The sequence below is a fragment of the Calonectris borealis genome, chromosome 1 (genome assembly GCF_964195595.1).
Source record: "Calonectris borealis chromosome 1, bCalBor7.hap1.2, whole genome shotgun sequence".
Lineage (NCBI taxonomy): Eukaryota > Metazoa > Chordata > Aves > Procellariiformes > Procellariidae > Calonectris > Calonectris borealis.
Window position 1 is genome coordinate 123388098 of NC_134312.1, and position 22419 is coordinate 123410516.

At 38.4% G+C, this 22419-nt stretch overlaps 1 protein-coding gene across 9 annotated transcripts in view; it reads right to left on the reverse strand.

The window, feature by feature from the left end:
- The window catches only part of KDM6A (lysine demethylase 6A), a 159009-nt gene that overhangs the window by 86299 nt on the left and 50291 nt on the right, over nucleotides 1–22419 (reverse strand). The gene's annotated exons all lie outside the window — the stretch shown is intronic.

A 22419-nucleotide genomic window follows, 5' to 3' on the forward strand; every position in this document is an offset into this window, starting at 1 on the left:
TCTATTTAGCAGAGCTATTCCATTATTTACAGGAGATAACATGTACATGCTCCCTATGACACATTTTTAGGCTTTTCTTGTGTATAATTCTGGTTTTGAGAGACCAGGAATACATCCCAAAGAACACAAAGCTCTGACAGATGGACAAGAGATGGAATTTCCATTGTCGAAGACTGTAGTTCAAGATAATCCCTCTTCCACTTGCACGCACTTTTTCAACAAGTCAAATTTCTATGGAATTCCACAAAAAGAATCCTAGTTATGCCTCAAACCCAATCCAAATATAAAAGGTATAACAAAATTTCTCCTAGAAAATAACTGGTAACCAGAACACTTCAAAGAGCATCATTCATCAGAAACAGGACCCAATATTACCATTTCATTATACCTCATTTGCATCTTCTAAATGCAAATTAAAACCAGGGGAAATGCCAAAGATCCTTTCATGAATACAGTTGGATCATAGCTTCAGCAATGGACAGCTTCCAAGAAAATGCTGTGGTATGACCAGATACTACAGCAATCAGAGCACTGGAAGATGTTAACAGGGGGAGTGGAGGGGGAAGTACATAAACAATAAAAGATGACGCTTTAATACTACCATAAAACCACATTCCTATTTAATTGAAGAAAAACACAACATGGACATCATAAAGATAAAAGATCTCTAATTCCGTACCCCATGTATTTCCTGCTTTCCAGGAGTGCTCTGGCAACAACAGACTAGGAAAGGAGGCAAGCTCAAAAACTGAGCATACATAATGCCTTAATTTAAAAGTCATTTTAAATGAAGAACGAAGATACAAAGAGAGATTTTCACGTGCGCAACATGGAAGCCTGCAATATACAGCACACACCTAGTAACCTTTATTGTGTTTGGGTCAGGCTCATTTGTAGAACAGAACTTAACGAAACTGTCCAGTGTCACCTCAGAGATCCACCAACTGCAATCAAGACTAGATCGTCGTAAAGATTGAGAATAATAGTAATAATAAAAATCCTTCATTATCACACTGCAAAATTCAAGCAAAAATATGCCAACTAAAACCTCTTCAATCTTCAAAGAATTTAATTTCCTCTTCTGAAACCTATTAGAATTCACAGTCCAAACGAGTTACAGATTAAGAAGATTAATCTAGCTGATATTTTGATCCTAAGGGTTAATAATAATCAACTTTCAAGGCACAACAGGACAAAGATGCAGGTGATTTTTCCAAATACAATTAAGATACCAAATTCACATGACGCTTTCAGATTGTCCCCACCCCAGTAAAACACAAATCAATCATTACTGCTCTGTCCTTTGTTCTGTTCCCATTTTTCTCTCATTCTCATTTGGCCTTACAAAACATTTGAGATTGACCTTAAAAATCTGGTAAGCTACCACTGTCTTCTCAATAGACAATAGGGCAAGATTTAAGACTCTGTAATACTTTACTTCAAATGCAAATGTGCAAATTCTGAAATGTCAGTATGGATCATATCTATCTGTTCTGAAATATTATAGTTCTAACCGTCTGTAACACCATTAGTACTGCTTGTTGACTGTTTATTAGATTTGTCTTAATAAAGATTGAAAAATATCTTTTAATCTGCGTTTGAACCTGGATGGGACTTTCACAAGGACTGGAAGATATCACAGTGTTTCAACGCATGCAGTATTTTCCCCACAAAATTCAAGGCGAGACGCACATAAAGTTTATTACTTTAGCAACTAACTTTTCTGCCCGTATTGCAAAAACCCATCAAGTTCAATATGCAGCCAAGTTCCTATTGGCAACAGCCAATATGGAAGGCTAGAACAGCTTAATGCATTTCAGGACCAAGCGGGATTGTTACACGAAATTTTCTTAACATCAGAAGATTCTGTGACTCTGTTTACCAGGAACATACCCCATCTTAAGAAATATACTTTCAGTTGCCTCTGTTACTTTTATTTGGACAAGTTTATCACAAAAAATATCCATCCCATGTTTTCCAGTAAAGATTTAATTTAATTTAATTTAATTTAATCCCTGCTATTCAAAATCCTGCTATAAATAGCTTGTGAGGTAGAATACAAGCTGACTTTTTTCCCTCCAAACATTTTTCAGTAAGAAGTAGAAAACAAAATTGTCTTATTACAATCCTTTCCTTGAACTTCTTCACAATTTCTGAAGATCTGTTAATGAAACTCATTCTTTGACTACTAACTTCTAATGTAATTTTTATGTTATCAGATCCCTTCACTAAAATCTACAATAAATTGAAAACAAGCTGCAAACCGAAACAGACTACCTCAAATTTGAAGTTGAATGTCTCGATTTTTTCATTCTACAGCCAGGCTATTAAAAAGCAGACAAATTAGAAATGCTATTTCCAAGCTGATGTCATTTATATTTTCTACAAACGATCAAAAACTGTTAAAATGTGTCATACCAACCACTAGATGGCTCAAATATCTCTTTCCATTTTACACGCTTACGCAATTTAAGAAGATTGTCAAGTTTATATTGTGTATTCTGCTACTTACATGCACTATTTAATGCTGAGCAACATTTCAATTATATTTTACAAAACATACAGGCCACAGTATTTTACTTATAGGTAACTGAGAAGGCAAAAATATATCTGTATGTACCTTTTCATGTAACTGAGATGAAATGAATGCATGTTGAAGACTTTTTGGTCTTGTTTGTTTTAAGCAATCAAGAAAAAAAAAAAAATTAACCAATGAGGAAAACTCCACCGATCTCACAGACCTTCTATATTAACCCAAATAACTGGTTTATAGTATCTTTGAAGCAGCAGATGGAAACAGATTGCCAACATTTCATGTGCTTTGTTCTCCAGCTATTTCAGGCCAAATTCACAACAAACTTTCTTCTCTATCTTCAAGAATGCAGCCAGTGCTTCCGGCAGAAAGACATCAGACTAGACCACCACAGTTACACCTTATCTATAAACACAGGATCCGAAAAATGCACCTGTCCTGTGTAACAAGTGGCCATACTCACGTTCAATTCACTTACAAATGGCCATCTTAGACTGACTCTAGAAACGTATAGCTAGCACATCTGGGTCCAGACATTTTTCACCAGCAACATGCTTACCTGCCACAAGCAGTTGAGACCCTGTTATCGATTCCAAATTTGTGTTTTATAAACACAAGAATATGCAAAGAAGTTATGCTTGCAAATGAAAATCTGTTCAGCAGGCACTTCTAGAAAGTCAGAGAGTAGAAAAAGACGCTAAAGAGTCAAAGCAGCCTCAGGGTAGCATCCAACTTAAAAATGAAAAGGAACAGTTTTTGCCATAGTTTCATAGCATTGTTGATTCAGAAACATTCCCTAATATGCCTCTCATTTTTGCTGATACAATCATTTCTAGAGTACTACAGCCAACTGGATGCCAGAACTGATCTGTTATTAATATGCAGATAAAAAAGGATTATTTTTAACTGGATCAGTTTCCCAGCCAAGTTCACTGTGTAGCACCGCCCCGCCCCCGCCCCCAAAAACAACTGCATTGGCACGAGAGCAGAATGCAAGCAAAATAAGTAAAAGCTCTTTAAGCCTACACTGCTACCAGCAAAATGCATATCAAACCTACAATGACTTTTCAAACACTAAGAGTGAAATTCCAGATAAAAGATTTATACAGGCAACCTATGTTTTAAAAAAAAAAAAAGCAATACTTTATTACTTCCTAAGCCACAAATAAATGTTTGACTTGAGAGAAATCAACTTGTATGAGTTAGTACAAGATGGATAGAAACATGAAATAACATCACAGCCTGCCTGTTAGCCTTCTCCATGCAGGTCCTTAATCACTGAGCCACATAGGCAAATACGCTATTTCTCCTTTATGACTCTAAGGGGCAGGGCCAGATGTAAGTAAAATAATCCATTTATTTCTTTAAAAAGTTGATAATATTTAGACAGAAATCAGAGTGTATCCCACCATACTATGAAATAAAAAACAAAACAGGGGAAAAAGTCCCCATGCAGTTGGTTGGTGGAGGTCTGAAGGAAAACTATAGAGAAAAAAGGAAGTTCAGCACCGTTGTGAGTCCAGTGACTGTTTTTCATTTGCTTACTATTGCCAGGAATCAAAAAGTCTTTGATGACATATTAAAATTGCTTCCAGCAGGTCTCTGAATGCCCCTTCCACAGCTGCCCAAGTTCCAGTGGAACCTGCAGTCCAGCCCACGTCACACCAGGCTGCAGAAGACACACTTGGGCAGGGGGCCACTGCTCTTCAGAAAACCTAACTAAGAAAACAAGGTTTGACAGTTTAGGTTGCATCCTGTGGTCACAGGGTCTCTCAGCCACCTGTTTGAAGCAAAAGAACGGTTTTTGTGTTCAAATGTGTGAATATGTTTATTTCTTTATTGAAAAAATGAAAGATGAAGTTTTGACACTATAGTCCCTAATACTTCCTCCTGACACTACGCAATATATAATAACATTTTCCTGGAGAATATGTACCGCATAAAAAATTCCACTCAGGCTCTTGTACATAAACAGTTATATGCCTTTGGGAGCTGAAAAGCTCTAGCAGTTCCAGTCACAAAGACGATAAGTGTTTGGGAGAAAGAGAGCAGGGTTCAAATAAAATTTGTTTAGATTTGTATAAACGTAAAAAAGAGAGCTACCTATCTACATGTTCTACATATTCCCAACAGCTGCAAAAATACTAAGATCCCTGTAAGGGGTGAATTACAAATTAGTATCATTAGTTTTGGCTTCTTCTAGGTCTTCAAGAAATTTTACAGTACCTGAAAAATCATTAGGTTTATACAGGATCTTTAAAATACAGCTATATAGAACATGCTTGAATGATCCTGCCTCTTGAGCAATAATCACAATAGTCAAAAAATTGTTACTGGGTGTGTGCCTGCATCCCAGCACTCATGTGAAAGCAATTAATATAGGAAAGTCATTATTCCTGTGACAAATATATTCTGGCATATATAATAGATTAATTAATGTAACATCTTGGTAAATAACTACAAAGTAATTTCATCCTGTCTTTAAGATGTTTATCTTTTCAGAGAGTACTACCCAAATACATCTACTCCTTGTAGAAGAAAACCGGCTAGTATCTTTCTTAATTTATAAGAAATACTTTCTTTTTTTCTTCCTTTCACAGAAAAGTTCTTAAGAAAGTGAAGCAGAAAAAAAAAACAAAAAAAACCCAAATAAAAACCAAATAAACCAAAAACCCACACCATCCACAAAGTAAAACAAAGTTGTTTTTTTTTTTTCCCTAAGTGGTTCCTATCTTTGAAATTACTAATCTCCCCTCCCCATCCTGCTCCCTTCTCATCTCCTCTTTAGGAAAGACAGTAGATTTGTCCATAGACTTTGCAATTCCCCACCAGTGCTGCATTTCCCTATTCCTTACAGCTCCCCTCTGAATGAGCACTACTCTTTCAACTTCTCTGAAACACTGCTGTCCCACCATTTTCACTCATGGACTAAGACACATATGGCAAAACCTGCTTAAACGAGCTGAAGGGGGAGTCTAGTTCCATCACTGTCCATCAAGTGGCTTTCCAGCACTATCTGTAAAAAAGCTTCCCATCACACAGGGAAGGACAGGGTACATCAAGACAAGACTACTAGTCAATTATCAAAAACCACATAGAGTAACTAATTCAAGACACATTAATAAATTCAAAACCCCTTGAATAATACACTGTGCCACAACCGCTTTATAGGGAGCACTTTAATATGAAAGACAAAATGATAAAGCGGCATTACATAACTCAAAACCTCTTCATTAATGATGAAATATATGTAGTTTTGTAAACTGGGTATTCCTTTATCCATAACTAAATTTAGGTCCTTAGCAAAATGGAATACTGATCAACTAGTGTTGATCAAATTTGTCATTAGAACAAACAGCCAAGCAAATAAATAGTGATCGTTGCTATGGGTATCTGACTTATGCGCCTTCCACTGAAGCTTATAAAATTTCACTTGATGTAAACATCTTAATTTTCCACTTGATACAAATATTTTCAGAAATTTAAGTATTTTAACAGAAAATAGTATTTTTCTGAAATGAATGAAGTGAGCAAAGGTGGTGTGCAACACACAAATTCACACTGAATTCACACATTAAATTCACCTTGAAAGACATTTGGAAGATTCATCTAACCAAATTTAATACTCTCCCTACAGATTCCCTGAATGCTGTTAACAATCACAAAGTTTCTAATTTATTTTGTATGACACATGATTTAAAAAAATCAAACTTGTCCACCAAGACCCCCAGGACCTTTTCTGCAAAGCTGCTTTCCAGCCAGTCAGCCTCCAGCCTGTGCTGGTGCATTGGGTTATTCCTCCGCAGATACAGGATTTGGCATCTCCCTTTGTTGAGCTCCATGAGGCTCCTGTAGGCTGTTCAGGACCCTCCGAACAGCAGCATGACAATGTGGTCTCTTCCTAGTTTTGTATTCTCTGCAAACTCGCTGAAGGTGCACTCTACCCCATAATGCAGGTCATTAATTGAAGATGCTGAAGAACCCTGGCCTCACTATCAACCCCAGGGGTACACCACTAGTGGCTGGCCTCCAGCTGGACTTTGGATGCTGATCACAATTCTTTGAGACCAGGTTAGCCAGTTTTCAATTTGCCACACTGACTACTTATCTAGTCTGTACTTCATCAGTTTGTCTATGAGCATACTATGGGAGACCGTGTGGAAAGCCTTACTAAAGTAAACACAGACAATATCCATGGCTCTCACCCCTTCCACCAAGCTAGTCATTGTGTTGCAAATGGCTATCAGGTTCATCAAGCATAATTTCCCCTTCATAAATCCATGCTGATGACTTCCAGTGACTTGCCTGCCCTGAGTCTGTTTGGAAATAATTTGCTCTATCACCTTTCCAAGGATGGAGGTGAGGCTGCCCGGCCTGTAGTTCAGGATCCTTCTTCTTGTCCTTCTTGAAGACAGGAGTGACATTTGCTTTCTTCCAGACCTCAGGATCCTTCCCCCATCACCATGACCTTTCTAGGATAATTAAGAGTAGTCTCACAGTGACATGGGTGAGCTCCCTCCGCACTCATTGATGCATCCTATCAGGTCCCATGGACTTGTAGATATCCAGTCTGTTTAAATGTTCCCAAATTTGATCCTCCTCTACTGAGAGCAAGTCTTCCTGGGTCCAGACTTTTCCACTGGTCTCAAGGATCTTGGAATCCTGACAGCAAGTCCTATCAGTAAAGACCAAGGTGAAGAAGGCATTAAGTACCTCGGTCTTTTCCATATCCTTTGTTACCTGCCCCATTCAGCAGCAGACTCACATATTCCTTCATCTTCCTTCTGCTGCTGATATACTTGTAGAAACCCTTCTTGTTGCCCTTCACATCCCTCGCCAAATGCAACTTCTTGTGGGCTTTGACTTTTCTTATGCGATCCCTGAATGTTTGGATGATGTCTCTATATTTCTCCTGAGTCATCTATTCTTGCTTTCACCTCTTGTATGCTTCCTTTTTATGCCTGAATTTTGTCAGGAGCATCTTGTTCATCCATGCAGGATTCTTTTCCTTTTTATCTAACTTTCTGCAAGTCAGGATGGACTCTTCTTGAGCTCAGAGAAAGTTATTCTTGAAAATTAACAAGCTCTCATGGACCCCTCTTCTCTCCAGGGCCATGTCCAAGGGATTCTTCCAAGCTGATCCCCGAGCAGACCAAGGTCTCCCCTCCTAAGTCCAGGATTTTGATTCTACTATTTGCCTTGTTCCCTTGCCTCAGGATCCTGGACTCCATCATTTCACAGTCCCTGCAACATTTTCAATGTTGCCCTCAACCTTTAGACTCACAACCATATTCTTCCATGTTTGCAAGCATGAGATAAGTAGACCGTCTCCCCTTGTTGCCTCCTCCATCATGTCACAAACTTGTCATCAATATACTTCAGAAACCTCCTGGATTGCTTGTACCCTACTGCGTTGCCCTACCAGCAGATATAAGGATGGTTAAGCCCACTATTAGGACCAGTGTCTGCAAATGCAATGCTTCTTCCAGTTGTTGGAAGAAGGCCTCACCTATTACTTCTTGACCAGGTGGTCTGTAGCAGACAATCACCACAACGTCACCCACATTGGTCATCCACTAATCCTGACCCATAATCTCTCAACTGGCTTCTCAACTGTCCAAAAGCAGGGCTCCATGCATTCTAGTTGCTCTTTCATTAATGGTTTCTCCCTCTCCTCACCTTCCCAGCCTGTCCTTCCTAAAGAGCCTGTACCCATCCACTGCAGCGCTCCAGTTGCCAGAGTTATTGCACTGCATCTCTGTGATCCCAGTGAGATCATAGCCCTGCAATTGCATGTGGATCTCTAACTCCTCCCATTTTTCCCCATGCTGCATCCGTTTGTGTACAAGCACTTCAGAGAGGCACCCATTTCTGCTGATTTCCCAGAAAAGAGATTCCCCCATAATGCTGTCCTGTAGGGACTTCCTTATTTTGTCCATACCCTTGAGGTGGGGCCCCAATATTGATTAGCATAAGCAAATTAAACACAGAGCAGTTCTTCTCAACCTCAGTTTTTCTTTGACAACTACTGCTCTTATTTCATACCTGTTAAAGAATTTGGGCTTTTCTTTTTTTCCAGCTAGATATGCTGACCTAATAAAAATTATGAGATCTCTTCACAAATGTTTTCAATCAAAGCACAGAAATTAATGTCTGTTCATGTATACACACAAACATTACTGAAACATCTTTTTTGTAAGATGACATTTGGACAGTTTATTGAAATGTTTTATTCCCTTTTATATGGCAAGTGATCATCACTATTTATACCCATCATCTTCAAAACATTTTATGAAATAGAACTACTGGTATGGAATTTTACATTCCTGATTCACCATTTTTCCAACCCTTTCCAGCAAAGATAGGAATCCCACTGAGTTTACAAGTAGCCCCATTATTTCCCTGTCAGTTTCTCACTGCTGGAGAATCACTACTGTGTTGGAAAAAAGCCTTAATATCATTAATTACACAACTGCTCTACCTGAGGCACTCCACATAAAATGGGAGTGGACAAGCTGAATATACTAAGGCATGAATGACTACGAAGTGATTCAAATACACAGAAGCAAACCCGTAAAAAAAACAAAAGAAAACGATCACAAAAATTAAGTGGCAAAAGTGGCAAAACTGTCTATGGTTGTTCCCTCGAATCTTAAGCCACATTGTGCTGGGCAGTAACTAGAACCAAGCTGAATCTGGAACGGATCTAAATCCACTGTCGGATTTAAACGGAGTTAAATCCACTTGGCGGCCGGTCACGAGGGGTGTTCCCCAGGGCTCAGTACTGGGGCCGGTCCTGTTCAATATCTTTATCAATGATCTGGATGAGGGGATCGAGTGCTCCCTCACTAAGTCTGCAGACGACACCAAGCTGGGCGGGAGTGTGGATCTGCTGGAGGGTAGGAAGGCTCTGCAGAGGGACCTGGACAGGCTGGATCGATGGGCCGAGGCCAACTGTGTGAGGTTCAACAAGGCCAAGTGCCGGGTCCTGCACTTCGGCCACAACAACCCCAGGCAACGCTACAGGCTTGGGGAAGAGTGGCTGGAAAGCTGCCCAGAGGAGAAGGACCTGGGGGTGCTGATTGACAGCCTGCTGAACATGAGCCGGCAGTGTGCCCCGGTGGCCAAGAAGGCCAATGGCATCCTGGGCTGTATCAGAAACAGTGTGGCCAGCAGGAGCAGGGAGGTGATCGTGCCCCTGTACTCGGCACTGGTGAGGCCGCACCTCGAATACTGTGTTCGGTTCTGGGCCCCTCACTACAAGAAGGACATGGAGGTGCTGGAGCGTGTCCAGAGGAGGGCAACAAAGCTGGTGAAGGGCCTGGAGCACAAGTCTTATGAGGAGCAGCTGAGGGAACTGGGGTTGTTTAGCCTGGAGAAGAGGAGGCTGAGGGCAGACCTCATCGCACTCTACAACTACCTGGAAGGAGGTTGTAGCGAGGTGGGTGTTGGTCTCTTCTCCCAAGTAACAAGCGATAGGACGAGAGGAAATGGTCTCAATTTGCGCCAAGGGAGGTTTAGACTGGACATTAGGAGAAATTTCTTTACTGAAAGAGTGGTCAGGCCTTGGAACAGGCTGCCCAGGGAAGTGGTTGAGTCACCATCCCTGGAAGTATTTAAAAGATGTGTAGATGAGGCGCTTGGGGACATGGTTTAGTGGGCATGGTGGTGTTGGGTTGACAGTTGGACTCGATGATCTTAGAGGTCTTTTCCAACCTTAATGATTCTATGCTTCTCTGCTTAATGGAAAAATTTTAAATTGAGTTTTTAACCAAGTTCCCTAAGAATGCTGTTGCTACTTACATGTTGTTCTTTCCAGCTGAATAACTCTTGAACCTGTTAGCTGCCTTCAAATGAATTTTATAGAAAGCAAGACATCTCAAAGATGAAAAACTTGAGGAATGTCACTAAAAATACCTGCTGGATAGAGAAAAGAGCCCCCAAACTAAGGCCTACTTTCCGAAAGCACATAGAGTTTAATTATTCTCTCTTCTTGGGGAAGAGACACTTAGCCCATTAGCACAGATTTAAATTAAGCATGTGCTTTTCCTGCTCAGAGCTGTCATAGGAAACAAGATGTCATTCAGGATGCTTCACTAGGAAAACTAGAGGAATTCCAGTTCGTGTGTGCTTACAAAGAGAAGTGGGAGAAGGGAGGACAGGAGGTGCGAAAGGACAACAGACAGCAGCCCGTCATTACCCAGGCTTCTTTAGCTCTAGCATAAAAACAGTTTGTTCTGTAAACTGCAAACTGAACAAAATCCCACATTTGAAACAAAATTCTGAATATCAGCTTTAGGAAAAAAATCTCACTGGTCGCTTCAATTTTGACTCAATTTTTACATTAGTCATCTGAAAATGGAAAACGTTACTGGATAGCATATTTTGGGGTATATATTCTATGTATTGTTATAAATATATCAAATATTAAAATAAGAATGTGTTGATTTTTTAAAGATTTAATTGTTTTAAGTATCGAAATGCAAGATCATTCATTAATGGTTGCTAGTTAGATATCAATCAATTATTACTGAAAATTATTTTCCAATTAAGACTGTAGTTGGTTTAGTAGTAATCACTAATTGGTGTTCTAATTGGTGATTTGCTGTTTTATTTGTTAGAATGTACAAATACTTAAAATAGGATACAACAGACAAGGCAGCAGGCCCACATGACAGGCAGCTGGGGGAGCAGACAAGATGGCCAGCAGCCAAGAGCAAAGCAAAGCAGCTGGGCAGCCCACCAACCATTCCCACAGAATATTTCAATTCCATCAAATAATCATTTCTTAACAGAAAACTGTACCTCAGTAAATTTTCAGCCCACTCTGTGAATATATATACACTAGTGAGTTTAAGAGCCTTCAATTTCTAAAGGCAAAACAAACAAAGAAAAGAAATACAAACAAGCCAAATGATAGGACACTTCTTTCACTCACCACCATTTCTTCTCTGCTAATCTCACACTGCTCTACTTAGCTCTTTCTTCCTCTACTCCAAAGCTCAGCTTGCTTTCCCTCACTAATCCCTCGTCTTCTTACCATTATATCACTGCTGCTGTACCTGATGTTACTTAATTTCCTCTGTCAACACTTTAACTTCTGAAAAATTAACTCTGAAAAACTGCAAACAGAAACATCACAACTGTCCTGAATCAGGAACCTGAATGTTTTTAAATCCACTAGTCTCTCCTCAGTTCTGACTATTACCTTATCTTACATGGAAAAGTTATAAGAAACCTCTCAAAGTTGGTAGTTTTAAAGTCTCTTCCTCTGGGGCAGTTTATTCCTAAACTCAGTTGCTTATGCAGTTAGCTGGTGGCCTGAAGGAGGAGGGGAGAGAGGACAGAAGAAGAGGGCCAAATTAACCCATGCCATAGTATGGGGATTTTCTCCTCCTCTGTTAATTTGACATCCTTTTGCAAGACTCTAGGAAGCTCTTATTTAAAGATACCTTGCTAAGTTGAGTTCCACAAATTAATTTTACACTATAATTGCTGCTCCTCAGTGTGAGTGGATACCCCCTTACTCTTGTACTAAAAGTCAGCAGAATCCCTTTCTAACCATATACATGGTATGTGTTGATTCACCCTCCCTCCTGACTGTCTTCTCTGCAAACAGTTCTTGGATATACCTGTATCATTTATCTGAAATTTCATTCTGCTGTTCTACATTTGAGAGGAGGATGATTAGATTCTAGCAAAATGTCAAGTTGAACTATACTTATCTTTTATATAAGAGCATGCTTTCCAGTATAGGCTTCTATATTGTTCTTTATTAAACTAAATATTGTTTGGGCTTCTAACTTTTTCTTCATACTCCCTACTTTTTCTGATACTCAGGTCAGTTTCGTGAACACCATCAGCTATGTATACATGAGACGGTGGATTCAAACAGTTTCAAACACTTGCATTTAAAAATCTCAACATACTATATGAAATTCCACCTGCTATCTTAATTCTCCGTAATTTTTTTTGTACTTCTAAATTTTTATCATTCAATATACAAAATTTATCTTCTATTCTAGAAGATCAATATTCACTTTCACTTTCGATCATTAAAATAATTAAATCATTAAAATAATTAAAAATCAATATTTAAAACCAGCCCCACATTTACAACTCTTTCTTATGACACTGTATAACGTACATCCATTTACGTTTATTTTCCTCGATCAAAAATGTGTTTTTCCCCCCCCTCACAACACAATTAACAACAATTTTCTACCACTACAGAGAACACTAAGGACTGCTTAAACTTATATCCTGTATGCTACTTCCCATCTTTTCTGAATATGTGATTCCTCTCCAGTGTAATGCGAATCTCTTTACTTTCTTATTTAAAGTAACAGTTTCAAAAAAGACTTTATAGCTTTCTCACACATTGTGTTAAGGTCCAGTATCTATTACAATGGAATTTCCATAAACAGGATCATTCTTTAATTGCAGATATCAAAAATTAAGTAAATTACACCCACAGAAAGACACAGATAGTTCTAAGGCATGAAGACAATGACGTGGGCAGCTTCATAAACCTGTGATCATGGCCTTGCGGTCACCTAGCAGATCACAAAATGGGCAGGCATAAAGATCCTACCTTAAAATTATCAATACTCGTTACAGTACCTTGCTTAAGCAAAGAAGAAACATGTGTCTCAAATGTACAGGAGAATGAATACTAACATAGGAAGATTATGTGAATTAAATAAGGGTACTTAAGTACTAGTCTGCTAGGAAGAACTCCCAACATAAAAAAAATAAATTATTCCTTGAGAGACAGACTATAGCTATTGAAGGCCTGCTCTGACAGATAGTGAATATGACAGGCAGGGAGCCTAAAAAGCTCTCTTCACAATCAGTGTCAGTGAAAAGGAGGGAATATGAACTCATTTTCTGGAAGGTCTAATTTGTGCTTGATGCCTGGCAGAAGCATTTAAGATAATAAGTTTGTGGAACACTTCCCTCTTTTTAACGTGCTTTCAACATCGCATTTGATCCTGTTCTTAAACACAAACACATCCACTTCAAGATGTGCTTTAGGAAGTCCAGGCTGTATTTAATTGTTTAACGTGGTAATTAAATATCTGATTCTATATCAACTGGTAGATATATTCAACCTCTCAATCTCTCTTAAGATTCCACAGAATGATAGTTATGCCTCTCAATCATTACTAAACCTGTTTAGTGCCTTCACTGTGTGACTGGCCTCCAATAAATACTTTTCAGGCCTAAAATTCAGATCCTCTTCAGTAAAACAAAGAGAATCCTCAGCCTAACAACCTGTTCCAGGCCTCCCCAAGCCTCTTAGAGAACTCTGCTGTTTGTGCAATATGCATGGGATGAAAGGAATAGAACAGAAAATCCTATTTTATTTACGTGCATTTAAATGAAGTGGGAGTTTCTATACCAAGAATTTTGAGTAACTTGGCTTTATGAGATCCATGACTCAGGTTTTCTTACACACGGCCACTCACCCTTCATTCTCTGTTTCTAAAAGCAGTGTCTACCAAAATGACTCGGGAGAAGAGGTACGCTTCTGGATTTAGATCAGTTTGATAACCCAGATCAATGAATTGCTGTTCATCTCACACTTGACTGACACAGCCCAGAGACAGGAAACTTTGTTCCACTTATGACAAAGTAATCCTTTGTCAACATGGCGGATCACATTCTTCCCAATAATTACAAAACTGTGGACCACTTTCTTTCCACAGCCAGAACAGATGAGTTACCATGGAAAGAAGCAGTTCTTCAAGACAAAGCTCCATATCTCAGTGATTCACTGTGTTCCAGCCAAATAACAAAGCGAAGTCCTACCCCCAGTACTTGCTCCCTGAACTTGAATCACCAAAATATCTCAAGACACACACATCATCTCACAGTCTGTATGTACAGGCTGTAAGAGTAAGAACATATAACTAAAACTAGAATACCAGGAAAAGATAAAAATCAAGGTTTAGAGAGGTTAGTTGACAGGGAACATGGGAAGATGCCATGAACTTGGAGTAACATGTCTATGTAAAATACCAGAATTAACAAAACCCTTGAACAGTAGCATTTTAAAAAAATCCAAAATATCAATTGTGTTCCTTTAGAGACATTTTTATTTTACATTTTTTTCCCAAGGCAGCACTTAATATTCATTCTCAGTTCAAGACTAGTTGCATTCCTGTGGCATCACTCATCTGGGTTTGTCTTGAACTCAGAAGTGACATTCATCATCTGTTTGCTTCAGTTTTCTCTTTACTCAAAGCCCAGGTCAGAAAAAATCACCAGCAAGGACTACCTACATATTCTCTTTCTATAAAAGCCAGTGTTACAGCCATCGTGACCAAAGAGAGACTCCCAAGGAATTCATTTGACATCAACGCACAGGGAAGAAAGTTTAGGATAGAAAAAGGCTGACATTCCTCTGAAAGGCATTGAGTGAAGTGGAAGTGCCTTCAAGACAAGCTTTTCTTGAGAACTTATTTACAAGTTTCAGACAGACAGAGGGCTCTGTTTGCCTAGATTTTGAGATCAGAAACAGAATTGAGACAGGGTTATAATGCTCCATTATGAACTAGATGGATGATTTCATTTATGTTACTATATTTTTATGGATTTCAGAGAGAGAGAGAACAGGATGAAGTGTACTGAAATTCTTGGACAGCTCCACAGAGTAATTCCGCTCTAGACAACATCCAATGATTGCATTTTATCAGAAAATCATCCTTTCTCTCAAAAAGGTAGAGACTATGTCACGAAATGGAAACATAACGCTGAGTAGGTGATCCTGGAGGGAGGGAGCAGGCTATCATACAATTCAGCAGTAACATTCAACTTTTAAAATGTTGCTGTTGAAGTTACTGCTAAGAGTAACTTCATTCACTTTTCTATCATTATTTTAAGCCTTCCCCTCCCGAGAACACCCTCCCAACCTCCAGTGATTTGTGGTTCAGAGGTTTCTAAAGCCAAACAAAATGTCTTCATATTTAATTGCTCTTAATGGATTCTTCTTCCCTGAATTTGTCTAGCTGCTTTTTGAAACCATTAAAACATTGCGAGTCTGCAGCATTCTGCAAAACTGATGCAACTTTCTATACAACCAGTGATACGAAAACTTCTGGAAGATGCAGTAAGCATGAATTTCCTGCAGCAGTTGACAACAGAACAGAAAACACAGAAAGTATCACCCTCAGCACTAGTCTCGTTTAAAGAGATTCCCCCTTCTCTGTCACCACTATGGGCTTTCACCCCTTAGCTATAATGAAAATAGTCATTCTGAATTATAATCAGTTTATCTTCTTCTTTTCTTTCCAAAAACAAAGTTCCAGCTAACTGCACATATGACTGAATCCCTCCCTTCTTTTTTGCTTTCCCCCCCTGCTTCCCCCCCTCCCTCCCCCCACCAGATCCTGTTTGATCCAGCTCCCCTTCTACAGTGTTTAACCAGGATTGGAATCAGATTTTTCAGCTTACTTGTTTTCAGAAAAAGTTCACAAAGTTCTGATTACATCATTAAGGTAGCTGGGAAAGGATCTGTGTCCGATTCCAAGAATCTGACAGGTAAATGCATGGAACGGATCCCAATCCCCTTTGGGAGGAGAGAAAAACAATACCTGAAATACTTTTAAAAAACATGTTAGACAGCATCAGTGTAGTTATGATGTCTGGTAATACAGTTTTATTGTTGTTTTTCTGAAGACCCTGAGAATTCAGAAAGAAGAGGCTAGAACAATGCCTGCAATAAGAAAAACACTAAGTAAAAACCTAATCCAGAAAGACAGACTGAATGAGGAAACCAGGAAAAGTAGCTACATTTATTTTGGCTAGTAATACCAGATAAAATTTAATTGAGGAACTTTTTGGCCTTGCAGAACAAAGGCTACAGTGAGAAAGAAGAAAACAGGGCCAAAGATCCCTAGCTGACTGTTATTTCTCCCATATCTGAGACATTGGATCTCTCATCAGTCCCATTCCTCTGGCAAATGAGATGAGAAAAATGACACAACATGAGGAATAGAAGTTACGAGTTCCAAGTTAGCTCTCAGAAGCTGGGAGGGATACCTTGTAGAAAACAAAATGATACTGCACACTGACTTAGGAATTAGTGCCAAATAATTTGAATATAGCAGCCCAGAGAAGTGGCTGAGGGTGACAAGCTAGTATTTTCCCAGGTTCTTCTGAATGCGGGTAAATTCCTATCTACTTATTACAAACTTGCAAGCTGCATAGGAACAGATGATTAGCTACAGGTTTTCTAGGTAGCTGCAAGACCTTCTCAGCATTTAGAAATACTTTTGCTTGAAATTATCTAAACTCAAAGCTTTTGTTTGTTTGCTGTTAGTATGCTTTAGTATTTGAATCTCCAGTATTTTTTCAGCATCTGGCCTTCCCTTCAAGAAAAGCACTCAGTGGTTTCAGCACCGATCTCACTTAATACCCTCCACGAAGGCAAGCAGACCCAGAAATTACTTCTTGCTACACCTTTGTGCAAGTAAACACGAGAAGCAGAACTGATTTCTATTTCTCCTCTAAATACTCACCCTTGTAAGGGTGCTTCACAAAGCAGAGCACAATCATGCTCAAACACTACTCTAAAAACTTTTAAAATTATTTGCCTTTTCTTCAAAGCTTGAGCTTATTAGTCTCACACAAGCTACTTGTAGCCTCTTTAAGAAAGAGACCCCAAGCTCTATGTCTCCTCATCCTCCCACCTGCTACCTTCTCCACCTATTTGTACTAGATCCACCCACACTTCAGCCACTCCTCCCCCACACATCCCCACCACACAGAAAAGACTGAATCTGTATCCCTGGGAGAAGGCGGCAACAATGCAGCAGAACACTTTAATTAGGCATATGCTTGAAAGAATATTAAAAAAAAACTAGAACTGAAATGTCAATTCTGGGGACAGCAAATTCAAAAACTTGAAATTTGCAAAATAAAACAATTCTTTGTTTCTAAAACTAAGCAAATATTTAATCTTTGAAAAAAAAGAACCTTAAATGTATAAGATTCATTTCTGAAGAAAAGAAATGCCACTCATTAATGAGAAACAGCATCTACTTATAGCTTATGATGAAACAGGAATCTACAAACTACAAATAAGAAAAACAGGGTGGTGTGTTTTGTTTTAACCTTTTCCATGCAACGAAAGAGCAATCATATGGAGTATGAAGTAACTGTACCATTACTGTGGTTTCCGCAAACAACAGAATACTTTTGAAAAAGCAAGTATCACATGCATTGTCAATATAGTTGTTTATATTTAGAAAAAGAAACATTTGGTCATTCAATATTATCAACATTCAAAGAATATTCTTGTCTACTGAAAATGTGTCCTCCGTTCAAGCCGGAACTGTTCTACTCAACTAAAGACGCCTCTCTCCAAACAATCTGAATTGATGAGTTTCTCCACTGCCACACTTCAGTATGTCTCATATTTTAGCATCCTACATTCTCATCACAGGGATTGAAGAAAGGAAGCATGCTATTATTCTAAGTACTAGTAGATGAAGGATGAGAGGTTTTTATTCTGCACAAAGGAAACTTCTGCAATAGGAGAATTCAACATGCGTAAAAAGCTTTCCTGAAGAGACTTTTCCATCGATCCTGATGATACTTATGTTATTTCCACCCAGAGTATTTGGACTTCTAGACAGAGCTCATACAGACAGGGGGACAAGAAGAGCATTCCTGCTGAATTTCCAGGGTGAAGCATCACCATTAGAAAATATTATGAATATAGGTTGAGGGGAGAGCATTTCCTCTGAGATTCTGTCTTCTCTTCTCCTTCTTCTGACCCAAGCAAAGTTTCTCCCCAAAGCACATTCTTTCCTCTTTTACCATTAATATTGAGTACATTACAGATTTGCCAGAGTTTTGAGTTCTTATAAACCCATTGATTAAAAGGGATGAGTGGCTTCATGAATCAATATACACTGAAAAAATTCAGAACTGCAGACATTGAAATAAAAATTTTTTTCTAATTTAGTGCAAATGCAAAATATTTCTAATCAAACAGCAACATACATGCTCCCTAAAAAGACCTAATACTTGTTGTGACCCAAACAGGTACATGGTTTGTATGGGCACAGGAGGATTCCTTTGTTTTGTATGATGACAGTTAATAGAAAGAGACATAAAAAAGAGGCAATTTATCAAATTTATCTGGAGGTCAAAGGCAACATGTCAAAATTTATTAGTTAAATTGGTCAGTCTCATTCTTTTTAAGATTTTACACCTACTCTCGATTCCCTTCAAGGAGAGGGAATATGCCCTCCTGTCACAATTTCATTAGATAAATCATCTAATAAGAGAGTTAATGATTAGAACCTTGTACAATTTTACTGTACACAAAATTGGACAAGCTGCATTATTTATCTCCATTAACAATAGTAAAAAACAGTATCTGCTTCTTTCTCTGTCACGGGACTAGTTAAGAATTCTGTGTTTTAGCTGACAGAGGGGTAGAATTTTAGACACACACACTCCCCCCCCCCCCCAATGCACAAAACCCAAAACTATAACTCTTAGGATTTATTACTCTGTTAGAAATACCTGGATAAATGTATCCTTTTTTCTAAACTAGGGATCAGTTGTGCTTTACTCTAATTAACAGCATGAAATACAACACATTTTCTCCTTAAACTTTCTAGGTGGCATTCATTTAAAAAGAAGTTCCAAAAAACTAAGGCCTTCAACAAAAAGCAGCGTTCACAAATTATCCTACTGCCTTCTCCAACTTTCGTTTCAGGAAGGTGTCTGCTCCAGCAATTTCTAGTGATCCTATACCACTGTACTGTTTCAATTAAACTAAGCATTTATATCTAATTAAAAAAAATAATGGAAGTTTTGATGAATTCTGTCTAAAAACACTACTTGGTATTTTGAGGTTGCTGCAGAAAATGAAACAGTTGTGAGTCAATGAAGTGGAAAATTGCTGTCTTATAGCAGATCCTCTAAGGTGCAAAATGTTCTCTTCTTTGCTGTTATCAGTATGTCTAGTAATTGCTTTTTGTCCAACTATTTAAAAAGGGGGAAATAGACTTACAGTCTGGAGAAAGAGACAGCAAAACATACAGAACTAAAGCATTAATGTTTTTTTAATTGTTTTCCTATTTTATAGCATTAAGAAAACATACCAAAAAAGACATTTGGCCTATCAAAACAGAAAAGGTAGAGAGATGAAAAGAAGCTGCATAAAAATATTAAAACAAGCAACAGGTCACATTTAAAAACAAAACACTCATGGTCTTTTGTTACTTTAGTTCTTTGGGAAAAAAAAAAGCCTTACTACTCATATAAGTGTTTTAGCCATAAGGCTGAGAATCCTCCTAGCAACATTTCTACATAGGTTTAATTATAAAACAGCATTATAAAAAATGACCTGGTACTAAATCATACTTTAGGTCTACATAACAAGGAACATTATCAAATCGCTTTCTGTAACAAACCAACAACTCAGATCACAGACTAGGATCACATCCTTCTTCCATGACTAGCACACACATACACAGTTCCATTTTCCTGGGCTTTCTACAGAGAAGTTTAGGCTTTGGGGGTTTTTTTAATACCTCTGCATGCTTTTGGATTCTCCTCAGTTTTACATAAACTATCTAACAAAAGTGAGAGGAAATTCTGTTATTTGTAAACATATAGCCAAAATTAAATTTCTAAGAATCATTTATTTTAAGAGACAAATACGAAGAAGGTCTGAGGTAAACGTCTGAACTCAGACAGTAGTTCTAATGTCCAGCAAACACGGGCAGGGAGTACCAAATAGCTGCTTTCCAGAACTAGACTGACACCTTACTTTGCAGCAAAACAACTATGGGATTTATTTCCCCCCCCTTCAATTTAATTTTTTTTTTTTAAACTAGATCATTCAGTGTTCTACAGTATAGCCTTGCAACTGTAAATTCAGTTTGTACCATACTTGCACCCAGATGGTCTTAAAATCCACTGGAACACCGAAGTTGGTCTTTGAAAATCCTCCTTGGAGTTTACTAAGCTTCTTTGATGTATTCACTCTGACCACATAAATGAAATCTTTATTAAAAAGAAAGGTGATTAGGACCATTTTCATAACAATGATAAAGAGTGCCTGACAGATTTACTTTTCTTCTAGGCAACTTCCCAGCCAAAGTCAACAGCTAACAAGAATTCTATCTCTAAATTCGTGTTGGAGGATATAACTCACTAACTAAGTGTTCCTCAAACATTTCAAGGAACATTCAGGTCTTCTGACTGATCCACTCCAAACACTTCTCTATAAAGAGATACTACAGTTGAGTATAATTGAATAGATTGAGGTTTCTTTTCTTTTTAAGGCGTTGTCAATCTAAGTTCTAGCATCCTACTTCACAGGGTAAATAGTCTTCCTTGATACAGGAGTAACTAATTTTCACATTAACCTCCACCATTTTAAGGTTCACTTAGGTGCATTTCTAAATACTGTGCCCTGGCAATCCTCCAACTTATTCACATATAGATAGAAATGTTTAAGTATCTGTGTACCCTCTGTTACTCTGATGAAACATAGCTTTTTATAAAAATCCTTGAAGACAGACAGGATGTTTCTCTGATGAATTAACACACTCAGAATAAGGTACAATGGCAGTGCTATCTTCACGCTCCTCATAACTTGCCCACCAATCCCCTGGATTTGACTAAAATCCTGTCTAGAAAGCCACATATTCATTCCTCAACCACAGAGATGTCAATAATAGATGGCTCACAGAAACACTGCAGAGAATCAGCATATAATAGGAGCTTGCTGCTACCTAATACACCCATACCAAAAAGTGTTATTTAATCAAATCCTATGTTGCAACAACTACAGGCACACAGTTTCTAACTGACAATATGTGAACACTCACCTACCTGCAAAAGGCCACAAACATACTTTAATCAAGATGATCAAACCACAGAAGGGCTGCAGTAGCAGTGTCATGCCAAAGCCGAGGAGATCTAATCAAAGTACCGGACAACCAGGCTCTTCTGTAAAACCCTCCCAGGAATCACTGTAGTGAGCACTGAAATCTCTTGCAGCCCCACATCTGTAGGGGAAGATTTCTAGGTTTCCCCTGCCCTGGGCAACCATGTCAATGCAACAGATCCAGATGTTTTACACTTACACACACTCAATTCACTCATGTACTGAAATTTCTCTTAGGACAGCCCTACCCCAACCCAGACGTTATATAAAGAAGTTCAGTATGATCAACTGCATTATAATACAACCACATGAGATGATTAAAATAACTTTTTCCAGGTGCCAGATATCTGCCATCATGTTTGGATAAAATCAGGAATATTTTACTCCTTGCTGAGCTTCTAATCCTGCCTCCTCAGAATATGTCAAAACGGATAACCATGGCAGACACTTACACTTGATATCTTTATTTGCTCAGTAGCATTAAGATCTACAAAGTTCTAGTTGTCTCCCTCTCCTGAACTGCCCTTCCTATCCATTCATCCCCCACAGTCCTCCTCACCTCCCCCAACATGTTGACACAGAGGAGTTTTAAAAAGAAATCAGAATGAAGTACGTTGCACAGAAGGGAGATTTATTTTAGCATATAGGCATATAAGAAGAAGAAACATTGAGAAAACTACTTGAATGCAAGAAGTCTATTAAATTATCTCAGCTTTTATCCAAGTTATTTCCTTTATAAGATTTCAAGTCAAATAATTTTTTTAAATGCAGCGTTAAGGTACCACAGTGCCTGTGTAGAACAAAAATTGCAGAAACTCAGTAATTTTGCAGGATTATCTGGGGGTACCCCAAAGACATTACTGCAAAAAACGGTCTATTTAGGAATATGCGGCATAATGAAACCCAGCTCTTTCAAAAGTATCCATACAGGTATTACTTCTTTGAAAGCAAGTAATATCTCATC